Below are 18577 nucleotides of genomic sequence, written 5' to 3' on the forward strand. Positions count from 1 at the left end.
GCTGACCTTTTGATCCTCCTGCCTCTTCTGCCCAAGTGCCTGGATTCCATGCACCACCACTCCCCTTTTATGAGGTGCTAGGAATTGAATCAGGTCTTCATGTATAATAGGGAAACATTCTACCAACTGAGCTGTGTCCCCAGCCTCAGGCTTATTACTATCCTGCTTATTACTATCATATTCCTAATATGAGTGTAATAGAAATATTATTACTATTTATAGTAACTTGCTAATATACATGAAAACCCATGTAATGTGTATACATGTGGAGCTGTATGACTACATGAACATGTATGCATGCATCCATAAATCAATGTTATTTTTCAGTTCTGGGGTACTTTATGCCTGTCCAGTTTCCTCAGGATTTGGATATAGCTAAACTATCACCATCATAACTATGTTGTCTTCTATATCATCCTCTGTGTCTTTCTCCGTTCTACCCGGGACGTAGACTGTGTCCTAAACTGAACGGAAATGCCAACAAACTGCTCTTTATTTTATTAAACAGCTTGAACAGAGATGTTTGGTTTGATCGCTGAAAATTGTTAGCTTTATCACTGAGCTGCCCTGGTGGCTCTTATTATTCAATTTGCATTGCTTACAATAATAATTATTACTACATAAAAGAACATGATGCTTTTATTTGTACAGTTCTTGCATTAATAATGTAACTGGCTCTTAGGTCCAGTGCAATCTTGACACATGTCAGGACACCTAGAAGTCAGCCCTGAGCATCTTCAGAAAATGGAACGCAGGTGTGAATTGTAAGGTTTGGAGTCAGGATGTGGGCAGGAAGGTCACCGGCCTTAGCATCCAGTTGCCTGCACAGCCCTCCCTTCTGCGTGTTTGTTTCTGAGCAATGTAGTGGCTCAGCAAACGGTGACACTGACCTAGTCATTTTAACTCCCTGAGAGAACAGATGACAGCATAGATATTTTGCTGACTGAAATGGCTGACTTGTACTGATTTACAAGTGAAAGAAGAAGAAAAGTAATGATGGCTAAAACAGTAAATCTGACCCAGACTGATAGAACCAGTGAGTTCGTAAATAGCCTGTTTATACACGAGGCCTGTTCTGGAGAAACACTGAAGATGTTATCAGTCACTGCTTAGCTGCTCCTCCCAGATGCATCCGAACTGTACAAAGCACAGATATTTTATTATATACCAAGCTGTAGAAAACCATAGTTTATGGTCCTTTTTAGTCTAGGCGAGCCCTGCATGCTTTGTCTTAAACGCATGGTTTATATGTTAGAGAAATCAGTAGCTTGAAATATGCCTTTGGAGGTACAAGGTCACAGGACACGGGTGGAGGGTGCTGTAACCTGACCCTGGTGGTGTCAGCCCACCATGAGGGTCAAAGACTGCATTTTCAAACTGTGGGTTGAATGTGGGGGGTGGGGGGAAGGCTCGCAGATGGAAGATTGCCGTTTGGCCAACCCAGGCTGACTTCCGGGGGGGGGGGTGGATGCATCTGTTGGTCAAGAGTGTCATGGAGGGTCAGGTGTGAGGGTGCACACCTGTAGCCCCTGCACTGGTGAGGCAGAGGCAGGAGGAGCCTGGAATTAAGGCCAGCCTAGGTCACTTAGAAAAAAAAAAGAGAGAATAGGAAAGGAAGGGGGGGGGGGAGAGAAGGAAAAGTCCCATGGAGAACACTTTCCCTATCAGAACTGGACTTTGTGAGAGTTATGCTCTTCTTCCCATGAGGGGACCACGTGACCTGCGCAGGTTCTGAGGGCCCAGCCTTTCACCCGGCCATGTTCTCACCAGCTCAGTAGTGGGAGCTTCACGGAGCATGTGTAGGGGTTTTCTAGAGCTTCCACTCATGATCTACCTCTTGAAAGGAATTTAACTATTCCTAATTAGAACTGTACTCACACCTCTAATGAGTGGCTGAGTTTCTGGCACTGGGACCCTGGGGATCCATAATCTATATCAATGCTGTTGAGCACATAACAGGAAATTGCCCACTTGGAGGAAGGTCCCTTCCTGACGGCCATGCTGTGCATATGTACAGCTCTGGCTTAGCCAGGTCCTATGGTGAGAGGCAATGCCTCAAACTCAGAGGTATAAAAGAATAAAGTTGTCTTTCTTGCACACTGCACTTGTCTGCTGAGAGTGGCCAAGGACCACACTCTGGGTAAGTCTTAGTCTCATTCGTACATCAAGACGTGCTGGTTAGTTTTTATTGTCAGCTTGACACAACCAAGAGTCTTGTAGGAAGAGTCTGACTGTCCTAGACTTGCTTTGTAGACGAGGCTGGCCTCGAAACTCCCAGAGATCTGCCTACCTCTGCTTCCCTGAGTGCTGGGATTACAGGCGTGCACCACCACGCCCGGCTGTGTGTACTGGTTCTTAAAGTTAGTCCTCTAGAAGTGACAGGCCACTTCCACTCACATTTTGTTATCAAAGCCATTTATGTGTGTTGACTTAACTTCAGGGAGGAGGAGAAATGTAAGGCAATGTAATACAACTGGATGCTTAAAAATGACAGCAAGGTATTTCTAAATAGCCCCGTGTCAACTACAATCTAGGCCTTCAGTGCTGTGCACAGAACTATCTAGAAAGCAAATGCAACTACCCAGAGAACACATAGCCAGCAAGGATCTGCTGAAGTGTAGTGTAGATAATTGTCTGTCTTCCGAGACCTCTGTCCCGCTCCTGGCTGTGCTGCAGATGGTCGAATGTTCTGGTGAGGTGAGACCTTCTTATACAGACCAAAAAAAAAAAACCTGATTAGATTTTTTGAGAGATTATTTTATCTTTCTACAGAAAATGGACCAGGCACTTCATCTCTCTGGTACCGTCTAAACCGAAAGGTAGCCCAGGTCTCATCTCTCACACATGTAGAAGCCCTGAGATAAACATTTGTAGTGTTCTACACCCACATAAAATGCCATGTGGAGCATTTCAGCTTTCCCCTTCCAGAATGCTCGACAGCCACCTCTCAGCTCTGCAGTTCCTTTGTCTCCTGTCGTGAATATCTGTAGTAGACTGTTCTGGGCTGTGTGTGTATGTGTGTGTGTGTGTGTGTGTGTGTGTGTGTGTGTGTGTGTGTGTGTGTGTTATTTATCTCTACATCTTTTCTGCTTTACTTCTGAAGCGGGCTTCTATGTATTTTTTCATATATGAATAAGCCTCAGTTGGCTTGGGCATCAGTCAGTTGAGCTGTGCGGAAGGATCAGGGAAGCATCCATTTCCTTGTCTCAGTTCCCTTCCTCCTTCCATCCCTTGTATTCCATTCCAGAGGTTTGAACCTAGGACCTCATTCGTACTGGTCCAGCACTGTACCACTGAGGTATATCCCCTAGCAATTCTTACCCCCATTTCTTTTGGGAGTGCCAAAGACAGAAACCAGGGCCTTTGTACACTAGACAATACTTTCCCCTTGTGCCACAGCCTTGGCTTTTGTTTATGTTTTTGTTTGTTTGTTTGTTCGTTTTTGCCACTGGTCTATGAGTTCACGTCCATCCAGGGCCCTTAGTAAAGTGCTTGGATTAGAATAAGCTGACTTCATGATGTTAGCGTAATGATTCTATCAGGCCTATAGTTTGAGCCTTCAAGCTCCCAAAGATATTTTGTCTATATAAAATGGCTTCACGTTGCCAACTGAGTCAGTCATGTAGAAAGACTCCTGCAGTTAGACTAGAGACATAGAGGGCCAGGAGTGGTGACACACACCTTCAGCCCCAGACTTGGGAGGCAGAGGCAGGTGGATTTCTGCATTTGAGGCTAGCCTGGTCTACAGAGCAAGTTCCAGGACAGCCAAGGCTACACTCAGGAACCCTGTCTCAACCAAACAACCAAAACCAAAGCAAACAGAAAAAGAAAAGAAAAACAAGAAACATAGAGGACCCCCAGACAAGAAGACATTTCCTTTGAATTCAGTCAGGCTCTAAGCTTCCGGACATTCTCTCTGGCTTGGCACTCTTCGGGTAGCCACATCCTTATCTGCCGACAGTCTCAAAGTACAAGCGGTGGAACAGGGACCTTGCCTAGGGGTTTGGACAATCAGAGCGCAGCAGTTTCTGTGAGAGGGGAAAGCCCTAACAGAGTTTAAGGTGTTCTTTTCCACAACGTGGTAGACAAATGGGTTCTAATTGTAGGATGATGCCGTTCTCACGACCCAGTTCTGTGTTGCATTCTACCGTGTGCCCTGTTTGTTTGTGAAATCCCACTAAGTGGACCTCGAACTTTCTGCTTCTGCCAAGTGAATGAGAGGTTCCAGGACACCTGGCTGAGCCGGTGTGTCAATAGATGCTCGTGAAATGCATTTGTACAACTGAGATAAACCTACGACTCGTCTGTGTCACGATGATCAGTTTGGTTCTGGTGTGCTCCTGTAGGAGGCAGGTGACCTCAGAGGTACCTCAAACCGGGCGGCAGGCCTTGCCTGCATGACTCAAGATGCAGCTTCCAGCAGGCTGGGTCCTGCGTGGAAGCCGGGGGCCACCAGCTCGCTGGCATGTATCGTGAGTGCCCATTTGATTTGCACGTCACGGTCTACACAGGGCACCATCACGTGCGCACCAGCCTTTCTCAGAACAGTCCTGCAGGTTCGGGAAAGCAGACGCTGCTGCAGTTTGATTGCCGTTTGTGCCCTCCAAAGCCTGTGTTGAAATTGAATTGTGGGGCTGGGGAGATGGCTCAGCAGTTAAGAGCACTTGCAGTTCTTCCAGAGGTCCTGAGTTCAATTCCCAACAACCACATGGTAGCTCACAACCATCTGCAATTGCAATCCAATCCGGTGCCCTCTTCTGGTGTGCATGAAGACAGTGTACTCATAAACAAAAATAAATAAATATTTAAAAATAAATAAATAAATTTTTTAAAAAAGAAAAGAAATTGAATTGTGCCGATGAAAATGTTGGGCCCACCGGAAATAGTTAGCTTGAGGTGGATCAATGCCGTTCTCTAAGGAATCTCACACTCAGGAGACTGGGTTAGAGCAGCAGTGTGTGCATGCGTACGCACCTGCGTGCATGGGTGCATGGGTGTGTGTGTGCCTGAAGCAGACCTTTTTTTTTTTTTTTAAACTATGAGGAGCCTTCTTTCCCACTTAAAAAAAGCGTCTAGATCTTCTAGTGAGGGCAGAAGAGAAATGGGAGCCCTAGCCCTTCCCCTTGCCCTCATTCACATGAGCCACTTGGCTGGGATTCCAGACAGACCAGATAACATAAACCAAAGGAAAATGACCTTGAACCTCAGGCAATTTGGAGGCAAGGCTTTCTTTATCTGCTAGCTGCAGGCAACAACTTTGCAGTCTGGATGACCCACAGCCTGGCTGTCTGGGACAAGGACTTCTCGTTTCTTGGGGATTCTGGTGCCCTGGGAGACAATTGCCTGAACCCAGGCAGAGAAGAGCTCCAGGCTTACACAGGAGGGATGCATTGTGGAAACAGGAAGAGGACAGGCTAGCCCAGTGGTCTTTGCTCCTTCCTGGTGCCTAGAGTCTGAACATCTGAAGGTGGTTCAAGACCAGTGGCCTGACCCTGGCCTTATCTGTACTGTTAGTACAGCTTAGTGGACGCCAGACTTCAAATTTTCTTACCTGAAAAAAAAAAGTATACTTTTTAAAACTTGTTTGGCTGGTTTGAAATTTTTGAGACTATCTAATTGTGAGGATTAGCTGTGGAGTGGGTACCCTTGATTATATTTCCCTTGGGGTTGACTAGCAGAGTGCCTTGGGAGTGCACGTCTACCAAAATAGGTGTTGTACAGATCCAGCAAGCTCACTCACCCTTAGGAATATATCCTATGGATTTTTTCCCCCTTGATATTGTTTGTAACAGGGATAGCAACTGGATGCAACTGTCATGACCCTTCCCGTGGTGTCTGTGTGACAAACATTACTACAAAGCCCTAGGCGACAACCCCCAATCAAGGGAGAGCCTCCTGGATTGGGTCTGATGTTCTTGCCAGGAGTAACTAATTGCAGCCCCCCCACTTTTCTCTTATCACTCATTGTTTTGGGAACATTCTGAGTGTTTTCTCTTTCCATCTTTGTTTTTACTTTTCTTATCAAAAAAACTTCTCAGACATAACTGTGTTGCTAGGCCACCCTTGACCTGAAACTGCAGCCAAGGGTCATTCAGTCAAGTTTACCACTAAGTTCCATTCCACTTGTTAATAAAAATATGGCTAAGAATTAGTCACCAGCAAATAGTTCATATTATGACTTGCAAATAAAAGTTTGAGTAAAACTCCAGAGAGTGGCAGATGAGCTAAAACAAAAACAAAACAAAACGAAAAAACTGTCTTGACTCACAAATGTCTGACATAATGAGAGAACACTGACCTTTAACATAGAGGACACATACACTGATACCAATCTACTGATTTATAAATGATTGTTCAAGATTGATGACAACATAGTTACACTACATTCTGTATTTTTAAAATTGTATTAAAAAAGTGTAACCACACATACACACACACAAAAATCCCCATTTCAAAATATATAAAACCTGGCTTGTTTGTCTCCAAAATACACTCAGACACAAACTCAATCCTGGGTTTTGTCTCTGTTTGTCACTCGCCTATCTTACACCCACTGACACTTCAAGAACTCCTGACCCCAAGAACCTATACCCGACTGAGATGGTCTGAGACATGCAGCCTCGGTCCCCATCTGCAGGGACAGCTCAGAGCACAGGTGCTATGAACTGGTCCATGAGTAGCATTTAATAGGACAAGCAGGAAACTGGTACAAAGATGTAACAGCAATAAATAAGAAGAATACTGATTTTCTGTGTGCCCAAGATCTAAAAATCTTCTATGTTGTCCTAGTCAGTAGTCTATTACTATAAGAAATACCTAAAATGGGATAGGAGTCAACTCCTTAGAGGAACATTTGCCTGGCAGGCGGTCTTAGGTACAGTAACCCCCACTGCATGCCAAAAAGAAACTACATAAACATGTAAACAGATGCCTAAGAGAACCACTTTAGAAAGAGGAAGGTTTTTGTTTTAGCTCACAGGTTTGGAGGCTTTAAACTGTAGTCAATTTGCCTTGTCGCTTTTGCTCTGGGGTAAGATGGCGTATCACTGTGGGAATGGATGCAGAGGAAATAAAAGGCATGGAGAGATGAGCAGGTAGGTGCCCAATGGCCTCCTTCATGGGCCCTTCCCCCATGGCTTCCCTTAGTTCTACCCAATCCAGCTCTTAAAAAGCTAGCAGTGGTAAGCAATGGTACCAAATTAGAACAGGGCCTTTGGGGCATTACGTACGCCAGCTGTTGCATGTGTCAAGTCCTCTGTCCCTACTTCACAGCAGAAGAGGTTAAAGCCCAGTGAAGTTTTAGCATGGGACAGGGAATTCAAAGCAAGGATCTGCATGCTGGCCCCCAGAATATTCTTTAGGAGGTAAAAAAAAAAAGCTATTTTGCAAAAGAGAGATGTGCTGCTTCGTTGTGATTGGCAGAATCTAGAATGACCTGTGCATGCTGGTAAGAGACTGTCCAGAGCACAGTAATGGATCCGTTAAGATTCATCTTAGCATGGTGGTGCACACCTTTCATCCCAGCACTCAGGAGGCAGAGGCAGGCAGACTGTGAGTTCGAGACCAATCTGGTCTACAAAGTAAGTCCAAGACAGCCAAGGCTACACAGAGAAACCTATCTCGAAAAAACCAAAAAGAAAAAAACAGTGATTCGTCTTCATTGTGGGCAGGGGATCCTGGACTGAATGCAAGGGAGGGAGAGCTGAGCACCAGCACTCACTGCTCTCTGCTTCCTGCCCTGTCTGTGACCAGCCCTGAGCTCCTGCCTCTGTGACTACTTGGCAGTGATTGACAGTAATCAGGAACTGCGACCTAAAGTAAATCCTTTCTCCCTTAAATTGCTTTGTCAGAGTATGTTATCAAAGCACTGGAAGAAAAGGTGAAACAGTGGCATCATATTTATATTTTTTAAAAATACAGATATCCACACATATATATGACATGGATTTAAAGGTTTATTAGTGTGTGTGTCTGTGTGTTTGTATGTCTATGTCTGTGTGTGTCCATGTGTGTGTGTGTCTGTCTGTCTGTCTGTCTGTGTGTGTCTGTGTCTGTGTGTGTGTGTCTGTCTGTCTGTGTGTCTATGTGTCTGTGTTTCTGTGTCTGTGTGTGTATCAGTGTGTGTGTGTGTGTGTGTGTGTGTGTGTGCCCAAGACCAGAACAAGGCATTCAGTCCCTGGAGATAGAGTACCAAGAGAGTGTGCCATGGCCACTGTGGGAGCTGGATACTGAACTCAGGTTCTCGGAAGAGTAGCAAGTCTTCATAACTGCTGAGCAATATCTTCAGCCTTCTCCTCATATTTTTAATGATTATTATTATTGGCAAGGTCCATGATAGAAAAAGTGGGGCTGAGAAGAGCATAATATAGTCATTGGAATGCTTGCGTAGTCTACACAATGCCCTGGATTTAATCTCTAGCATCACACAAAGCCAGGTGTGGTAGGATAACCCTGTAAACTCAGCACTCGAGAGGAGGCACCAAGAGGATCAGGAGCTCAAGGTCATCTCTGGCTACTGTGGTGCTTTGAATGAGAAATGTGCCCCATAGGCTCAGGTACTTGAACACTTGGTAGCACTCTTGGGGGGTGTTCCGGAGTCATTAGGAAGTGGAACCTTGCTACAGGAAGTATGTCATTGGGGGTGGGCTTTGAGCTCTTATAGCCCCGCCCACGACCCCTCACTCTTGTGTTTGGGGTTGAGGATGGTATCTCTCAGCTTCCTGCCTGTTGTCACGCCCCTCCCATCATTGTGGGGTCTCCCCCTGGAGGCTTAAGCCAAAATAAACTCCTTCAGTACATTGCCGTGGTCATGGTGTTTTACGACAGCAACAAAAAGTAACTAATAGAGCTACAGAGAGAGTTCAAGGTCAGTCTCAGTTATAACAGATCCTGTCTTAAAAAAAAGAAAGGAAAAAGAAGAAAGGGAGAGGCTGAGAAGGTCTAAGGATCAAGGCAGGAGAGAAGGCAATTTTTCTTTTTCACTCCTTCCTGTCTCTGCTCGTTATTCTAAGTGTGTGTGTGTGTGTGTGTGTGTGTGTGTGTGTGTGTGTGTGTGTGACTTCTTTTTATTAGACGGTGACATGAGCCCAGTGTTCTTAGGCAGTGGAATCAAGGCCTATTAAAATTCCTTTTTTTTTTTTAACTTAAAAATTATAAGTAGATAATAGTTTTTAAAAGAGAAAACACTGAGCATAACCTCCTAAAAGAATCCTTACATGTTAGGCGGTCCTGGTTGTGTTTCTGGAGTCTTCTTTCTTAGATCTTGCAGAACAAAAGCCACATTCCCTGGCCAGCTGGCTTGTCTTTAGACTGGGTGCTACATGCACCTGGCCCAGGCACAGCACCGTGCTCACATCCTCTTATGTTGGATGGTATCTTGTCTCCATGCCCTGTCGTCCTGCCCCATTGCAGTTTCTTTCCTAGTATAGTCCTGTCTATATCAGGAGATGGAGAGCCAGCCAGAGGAAGAGCAAGTGACAGATAGTTGTTTGTGCTTCAAAGTCCGAAGCAGGCTTCAGGGGCCTCTACCCTGGGCTGGGTCTTTCTAAGTTCATGGTCATCACCATCACCGTTGGCAACGGTGTGTACCAAGAATGAAAGTTAGCTGGGTACATGCCTGTAATCCCAGCACTCAGGAGGCAGAGGCACACGGGTCACCGTGAGTTCAGGACCAGCCTGGTCTACAAAGTGAGTCCAGAATAGCCAAGGCTACACAGAGAAATCCTGTCTCGGAAAAACAAAACAAACAAACAGACAACCCCCTCCCCCCCCCAAAAAAAGAATGAAAGCTAATATGCGGTTTGTATGACTTGGACAGGTTTGAATGTTGCCCCAATGCATTCATGGGTAGTCCATTCGTGGAAATTTGGTCCTCAGTGGACCTTGGCGATACTGAGATGGGAAGAGGCTCATTTTAGGACAGTTGGTCCTTGAGGGCACTGCCCTCAGAAGGAACTAGTTCTCTGGAGAATCTTGTTACTTCTTGCAGGAACTTGTTTAAAAACACCAAGCCTGGGACCAGTGAGATGGCTAAGTGGATAAAAGTACTACTAGCCACGAAGCTCCCTGTCCCAAGTTTAATTCATGGTACCCACAAAGCAGAAGGAGAGAACTGATAACACAAGTTATTCCTTGGTCTCCACACGGGCTGTGGCATGCTCATGCACACGCAGAGTAAATGAGAACAGGAAAATAAGACAGTAAGCTTGACTCTTTCTAATCTGTCTCCCTCTGTCTTACTGCATTCCCTGCTTTGTTTTCTACTGCTTTGATAAGACACAGACCAAAGCCAAATTGGGGTTTCTTTCAGCTCATAGGTTAGAGACCTGGTAAGCCTGAAGGCGGGGACGAGAGCAGAGACCACAGGCGAACACTGTTTACTGGCTTGCTTCCTCTGACTTGTTTATCCATTTTCCTTACATAGTCCTGGCTCACCTCCCTAGGGATGCTGCTTCTCAGAGTGGGCTAGCCCGTCCCACATCAATCAATGATGAAGAAAATGCAGATGATGTACCTGAATTCTCCTCCAACCATGTGTAGGAAGGCAAGAGGGCAAAAGGAAACGATAAAGGAAGTAGCTGTGCCCCTCATGGGATGGCTTTGGCTGCATCAGCCTAGATGAACTTGACCTTGGATGACCTCTGGCCAACTCTGCTCTGAGGAAGAGGAGAATTTGGCTTCTATCTGTATGATCAGAGAGTTCTTCTAAGTGCCTCTTTCTACCATAAAGGGGCTCCCAGTGCGGCAGACCCCTGCTTTTCCCTTAAAGTCTACTTTTTTATCTATTTCATTTACGTTTAGTTAGATAGTTAGAGATAGGATCTTGGCATCTCAGGCTGGCCTCGAACTGGCTATGTAGCTAAGGATAGGCTTGATTTTGTTTGTTTGTCTGTTGGAGATAAGACCTCACTATGTAGCCCTAGCTGGCCTGGAACTCACCATGTAGACCACCAAATCACAGAGATCAGCCTCCCTCTGTCTCTCTACTGCTGGGACGAAGGATGTGAGCCCCCATGCCTGCCGCCAAGCCTGGCCAAAGATGGCCTTGGTCCTCCTGCCTCTACTACCTCCTAGACTTTCCTCCAGTGACCAAGATTTCAGAGCTCTGCACTATATAATCAGGAAGCATTTATGAATCCAAACACGAATGTTTACAAACCTTATTTCACTTAACAGAAGGTTGGTTACCTGGACCAGTATGTGTGGGGCTTCCCTCTGACTCAGTGCTGTGAACCTAATGTCCTACATCACTCTGGTACCAGTTTCCTAGGACTATAGACACCTTGTGTTAGTTACCCAGGATTTCTTGAGTGTTGCTGGCCTCTTCCCCCTCTGCCTAATTACCTCCTCTGTCTACACCCGGCTCACCTTTCGGTGAGCCCAAACAGCTGCCTCTGAATGATCCTCTGACTACACCAGTACTAGAGATGTCACCTTCTCTGCCACCTATTCCCGATACTGTTATATGTTTTGTGTGATTTCCTACAATTCAGAGTTGATGAATTACATCACTCCCAGCATCAGCGGTCAGCGCCACTTCCTCGTGAAATCATTAACACATTGGCGACTCATTCCAAAACTACCCCTCAAGCACTGTGCACTAAGACATGGTCCCCTGATGTGGACCCTGGTACCACAGATACAATTGGTTAAGGTCAATCTCCTGTGGCGTCTGCATCGTCAAAGACAGATGGTTCTCAATGGCAGACTGTAGGAGGCGAGCTGTCGGGGTGGTTCTCGGTCTGGGTGCTGGTGGTCTGAGAAGACATCCCAGGGTAGGGGACAGGCTTCAGCTGAGACCTGAGGAAAGGAGGGATTGGGAAAGAAAGAATGGTAAACACTCCTATTCCAGAGTGCGCCAGAGGAGCATGAAGATGTGGCTGGAAGCCTCTCACCTCAGCTGTGTGTTTGGTGCTGGGACATGACATTTTGCCTTCTTTTTGTGTGTGTTTTTTTTTTTTTTTTTTTTTTTTTTTTAGACAAGATCTCACTAAGTAGCCTTGGCTGGCCTAGAATTCACTCTGTAGACCAGACTTCAAATGTACAGTCTGTCTTCCTCTGCTTCCTGAGTTCTGGGATTAAAGGCGTGTGCCACCATAGCCAACTTGCCTTCTTTTTTAGATGGCCTCATGAAGCCCAGGCTAGCTTGGAATTTACTATGTAGCCAAGGGTGACTTCTGATCCTCTGACCTTCACCTCTCCATGTTTATGGGGGAGATATTGATGTATATCCATGAATACATGGTTCCTTGTATCATCCACATATTTTTTCATATGTTGAACTTTGACCCAGAAGCTCCAGAGGCAGCACAGGGGTTCCCAGCTGCCCTTCCCCCAGCTCCCTGTGGTGCTAACATCTTACATGACCATGGTCCATTATCAGCCCCAGAGACTGACTTTGTTATCCTGCTGTGACTAGACCAGAAGTGTAGTCCAAGTTCACCAGTGTTTTTGCATGCCCAGCCGACACTGTGTGTAGAGGTGGCTGGTACACTGCCAACATGTGTATCTCTTCTCCTTTTGTAAATTTCACATGAACATCTGATTTACCTGGGCACCAACAGTTCTGTGTTGTGTACTGGAGTGCAAAGATCAAAGATGAGGGTGTAGGCCAGTGACTCTCAGTTCTCACAGTGCTGCGACCCTTTAATTCAGTCCCTCATATTGTGGTGACCCCCTCTAACTATAAAATTATTTCCATGGCTACTTCATAACTGTAATTTTGCCGCTCTAACGAGTCATAATGTAAATATCTGATATTTGAGATATCTGATTTGTGACTCCCAGAGGGTTGTAACCCACAGGTTGAGAACTGTGGCTCTTAATAGCATTCCACAGCTAGTTTTTTCTTATCTTACAAATGCCAATACCATGCAAGCACAGTACTTTGAAGCCAAACCAGGCTTTGCTGAGGCTTCCCTCTTCTTGCTTTCGGACATCCTCCTGTCTAGGAGGAGAGAAGTGGTCTACTTGTCTCTCATAGTCAGTCCCAAAGCAGATCTGCACACAGTAGGCCCTGCCTTTACTGCTTAGAAGGCTAGGGCATGGATCAAGTGAATAGACTATTGAACCAATCATTCTGCAAGCTCCTTCCCTGGTGACACTAGGCATCAAGGCATCAAGCTGGAGTGCCCAACTGGCACCTCTGTAGATCTCTTTTGCCACCTGGATGACTTTATTTCCATTTTGCCTTTGGTGGTTCCAGAATGGGTCACCCTTTCTCACTCTGAAACTTCCCTCTAGGCTGACTCCCACACGTATTCTATAGAAAGTTCCCTGTGCGTTGGGGGTCACCATGACATGAGAAACTGTGCTGAAGGGGCGCTGCAGTAGGAAGGTTGAGAACCACTGATTTAGATTTTTCCTTCAAGTAATTAAAGGTGGAGGTGGGATTCCTGTGGGTAACCAGAGCCCAGAAAGTCTTGACCACTCATTCCCCCCCCCCCAAAAGGAATATTCTCTTTTAACCGGAGCCCTTAGTGTTCTGCACTTTCCAGTCTGCCATTTGGGGGCTACAGACTCTTAGACCTGCCTGTGGGCCTTTACTGAGCGCTCAGGGAAAGAAGTGAACTATAGGTGCCCTTGTCTTCTACAAGAAATGCCAGAAAAGGAAGCCTTTACCTCTTTCCCTACAGGGAGGTAGCTTGGTTTTTGTTGTTGTTTGTTTTTGTTTTATAGTCAGGGTTTCACTATGTAGGCTTTGCTGGCTTGAATTCATAGAGACCCATCTTCCTCCCAGATTTAATCCCTGGGATTAACGTGTGTGCCACCACACCTACCATATTTTTCTGACCGTAAGACTCACCTGACCATAAGACGCACCCAGTTTTTAAAGCAGTAAAACAAGAACAGTAAAAACAGCAATCAGACCATAACGTGCACCCTAATTTCACCCCCGACACACATTTTTGGGTGGGAAATGTATCTTATGGTCCTTCCTTCCTTCCTTCCTTCTTTCTTTCTTTCTTTCTTTTTTCTTTTCTTTTCTTTTCTTTATGTTTTTTGAGACAGGGTTTATCTGTGTAGTCCTGGCTATCTTGGACTTGTTTTGTAGACCAGGCTGGCCTCAAACTCACAGAAATCTTCCTGCTTTTCTTGAGACAGATTTTGTCTGGGTAGCTCTGGCTATCCTGGAACTTGCTTTGTAGGCCAAGCTGGCCTAGAACTCAGAGATTTCTCTGCCTCTGCCTCCTGAATGCTGGGATTAAATAGCCTGGCTTAAAAAAAAAAAAAAAAAAAAAAAAAAAAGCTGGTAATCTCAGCTCTTGGGAGCCAGAGCCAGAGGCACGTGGGTCTCAGTGAATTCCAGGCCAGTCTGATCTATGTAAAGTTCCAGGGCAGATCCAGCTAATAAATAGAGACCATGTAAAAAAGTGGTAGCCTGCTTTGGTACAGCACACTTACAAGCCCACCACTTGGGAGATAGAGGCAGGAGGAGCTCCTAGGAGTTCAAGGTTAACCTCAGCTATATAGTGAATTAGGTGAGTTATGTGTGACTCTGTTTAAAACACATACACACACACACACATACACACACACACACACAGAGAGAGAGAGGGGGGGGGATGGGACAAAACAAAAAGTGCACACTAGGATGTTGCCAGGCACAATGTGTACAGTCTTCTCCTCCTGCTACAGAGCCAGCAGCCATGAGTCACTGTCATCCCATGCAGATGTGTGCCATGCAGCTCCCTTGAGCAGAAAGGGACTCCGATGAGCTCCATGCTTTCCTGGGTATGCCATGGACCTATCTAGTTTCGAGGTGAGCCAAGGGTCCTTCTAACTCCCATATGCCATTGTAGCACCTGACCTATTACAATTTGGGTTACAAATTTATTTATTTTTGATTTGTAAGAAATATTTATTTTTATTTTCTGTGTGTAAGTGTTTTGCCTGCATGCACGTATGTTCACCATATGTGTGTCTGTGGAGGTCAGAAGAGGGCATCAGGTCCTCTGCAACTCAGGTTACAGATAGCTGTGAGCTGCCACGTGGTTGCTGGGAACTGAATCCAGGTCCCCTTCAAGCGGAGCAAATGCCCTGTTGAGTCACCGGGCTATCTCTTGGGTTGCAGATTTAAATTCACACTGACTTTAGGGGCTCTTATTACGAATGTGCCTGCCCAGAGGGCTGCCAGATGGGTTGTCTTTACGTTCTGAGGTTCCTCAATCTTCACTACTTTGAAGTAGCAATGATGTCATAATGCTGTCATGTTCATGCATTACCAAGCCTTTTACACCCCATGGGGGAACCCAATGAGCATTTGAGATTTGGACACCCATGTGCTGAGACCGGCTAGCTTTCTCGCCTTCTGGGGCAGCAGGTTATTTTGCTAGACTCTTTGGAGAGCTAGGGAATGAATTTGTTTCCTTTTGTTCTTTTCCACTCCACAAAATACCGACTTTGACTTTTGCCTGTGAATGGAGCTGGCTGGAGCGTGGCTAATCTTTACTTAAGGGCTTTATCTTCTCTGGAGCCAGGTCAGCCAAAACTTGTTGCCATCATCCTTGCTGGAACCTGCTGGAAGTTTTGATTGCTCCATCAGACTTCCGTGGAATTAACCAGGCAGGCACCACACCTGGGGCTCAACAGCTGGCAGAGTGTTGACTTGGTGGTCTTGTTGCAACCTGGCTGCCTCAGAAACCTAGATTTTTCACAAGCACAACAGCCAAGTCCTGGGTAGCTGTGCCTCTCCCTACACACAGAAGGAAGGGGGCCGTTTTCTTGAGACACGCATTGTAAAATTACATGGTCAAGAGAAGGCGCTGGGGTGGTAGGAATCTGTGGCTTACTCCTTTGCCATTTGGGGGTGGGGGAGGAAAATATGTTGACGCCAGAAAGAGGGGGCTGCTCTGTGGCCGTCCTCAAAAGCATACCAGTTTTCCTGTTAGAAGGATAAGGCAACTGAAGCTGAGCCTACAAGGCCCAGAGAGCCTCAGGTAAGGTAGAGAGAAACATTCAGATGACAACGACATGAATAATGATGGCTCTTTCCTGCAGGGAAAAAGCACTGGAGGGCTTGGGCGAGGGAAGTGAAGGAACCACTCTTTACCCTCTTATCTGACGTCTAACCAGGACGGCTTTCCCTCCTCAAACGTCTTCATCACTCCGACATCAGTAGTGATGTTCAGGCAAGACAGGTATCGCGACTGAGCGCTGCGGGCCTCCACGAGGCCGCTTGTGTCCACTTGTTATTTCTCCTACATTTCCCCAGTGATGAATTCAACGGGAAGATGGTCCTCCTAGGGAGAATTCTTCTTGGTAGGGTTCCTGCATATAAGCCAATCTATTTCCATATCTGCCCACAGGACAAAAGAAATCAATCTCCGGAGGCAGAGGCAGGCGGATCTCTGTGAGTTCAAGGCCAGCCTGGTCTACAAGGCAAGTCCAAGCTAGCCAGGGCTACACAGAGAAACCCTGTCTCAAAATTACCAAAAAAGGCATGAAAGCGAAAAGAAAGAAATCAGCTGGGCATGATGGCGCATACCTTTAATCCCAGTACTTGGGAGGCAGAGGCAGGCAGATCTCTCTGTGAGTTCAAGGCCAGCCTGGTCTACAAAGTGAGTCCAGGACAGCCAAGGCTACACAGAGAAACCTTGTCTCATAAAACAAAACAAAACAAAACAAAACAAAAAACAAATAAACAAACAAAAAGAGTAGAGCTGGAGAGATAGCTCAACTGTTAATAGCACTGGCTGCTTTTCCAGAAGATCTGGGTTCAGCTCCCAGTGCCCACTTGGCAACCCACAACTATTTGTAATTCCAGTTCCAGAGTATCCAATGCCGTCTTCTGGCCTATGGGACCACTGCATGTGTGTGTGTGATGCAATAGAGGCAAACACTCACATACTGAGCATTGAGCTCCAAGTTCTGTGCTGGATTCTCTTGAGTAAACAGGCCCAAGGGTCGAGCAGCTGCACAAACCTCAGTAGTTAGGGCCAGGGCTGAACCAGAACCATTTGCAAAGCTACTGGTTTGCCTTGGTGCACTTCTAATCCCATTGCATGCATAATACAATTATATATAACAAAATGATATACAGTGCCAGAATACCACAGCCCGGACATTTGGAAGCTGCATAGTTCAAGATGAAGGTCCTGACTTGTTGGTGTTTTAAATGAGGAGTCCTTCCTGTTTTACAGTTGCCATCCATGTCCTCCTGTGGTGGAAAGAGGGAGAAGGACACCAGTGCCATCACAGGATCCCCACCATATCACCTGTGCCATCTTAGCACAGTTACAATCAAAGGCCACATCTGCAGGTACTATCATCCTAGGATTAGGGCTCAGTGTAGGAACTGAGGGCGTGGGGATCATAAACTGCCAGGCTACAACCGTGTGCTTCCAAACAGAGGATTTCTACAAGGGCCAAAACCAGTGGGAGTGATAGATTCTAATAGATGCTATCCAAACATATGCTGTGAGCCGCAAGGTATCATCAATCCTGAAAAAGAGTGACTCTTATCTTTTTTTCCTTCTTTTCAGTTCTGAGTTTGTCTGATTTGTTTTTGAGACAGGCCCTTGTAAACTAAGGCTGTCCTGAGAATCCTCCTGCCTCAGCTGTGAGTGTCAGGATACAGGCGCACAACACCATCATGATGTCCAGGTGCATCTTAATTGCTTGCCTTTTTTTTTTTTTTTAAACACAAGGTCTCACTATGTAGCCCTGGTTTGCCTGGAACTTGCTACAAGACCAGATTGGCTTTGAACTCACAGAAGTCCTCCCACCTCTGTCTCCCCAGTGGTGGGTGGGATTAAAGGTATGTACCACCAAGCCTGCCTAAATATGTCTTCCTTTACATTTTTACACACACTGGATTTTTTTTTCATTAGAAATTGTGGGCCCCTGGCATGGTGGCACATACCTCCAACTCACAGCGATCCCCCTGTCTCTGCCTCCCGAGTGCTGGGGTTAAAAGCAAGTCCAAGCAGGAAAGGCAACACCGAAAAACCCTGTTTTGAAAAACCAAAACAAGAGGACTAGAGAGATGGCTCAGCGGTTAAGGTCACAGACTGCTCTTCCAGAGGACCTGAGTTCAGTTCCCAGCAACCACCTGGGAGCTCACAACTGTCTGTAACTTCAAGATCTGCCACCTCCACACAGACATGCATGCAGGCAAAACACAAATACACATAAAATAAAAAGAAATAATTCAAAAAGAAAAAACAAAACAAAAAAAATGAAGGGGTGTGTGTGTGTGTGTGTGTGTGTGTGTGTGTGTGTGTGTGTGTGTGTAGGCATGTTCCTATGGATACAGTGCACATGTGTGCAGGTCCTGGACACCAGAGGTTCATTCAATCTCTGCTATCATTCCTTCTCAGGCTCTATTCACCTTCTTGAGACTGGGTCCTTGTTGAGTAAGCTAGTGTCTGGCCAGTGGTCCCAGGCGTCCTCCTGCTGCCATCTCCCCAGTGCTCTGATCACACCTGGCATTTTACATAGATGCTGAGGGGCAGATTCAGGTGCGCAGGCTTACAAAGCATCATCTCCTCAGCTCTGGTTTCCTTCTTTCTTTTCTTTTTCTTTTTTTTCTTTTCTTTTCTTTTCTTTTTTTTTTCTTTTTCTTTTTCTTTTTCTT

At 45.9% G+C, this 18577-nt stretch overlaps 1 protein-coding gene across 3 annotated transcripts in view; it reads left to right on the forward strand.

The window, feature by feature from the left end:
• Positions 1–18577, forward strand: part of FOXN3 (forkhead box N3) — a 385252-nt gene that overhangs the window by 122940 nt on the left and 243735 nt on the right. The window contains exon 3 of one of the 3 annotated variants that reach the window (XM_084792026.1): positions 14638–14761. The exons of the other annotated variants lie outside the window; for them this stretch is intronic. The gene's annotated coding sequence lies outside the window, so the exon portion shown is untranslated. The remainder of the gene's footprint in view (positions 1–14637; positions 14762–18577) is intronic. 3 annotated transcript variants of the gene reach the window in all.

Source organism: Acomys minous (assembly GCF_964271855.1).
Source record: "Acomys minous genome assembly, chromosome: 8".
NCBI lineage: Eukaryota > Metazoa > Chordata > Mammalia > Rodentia > Muridae > Acomys > Acomys minous.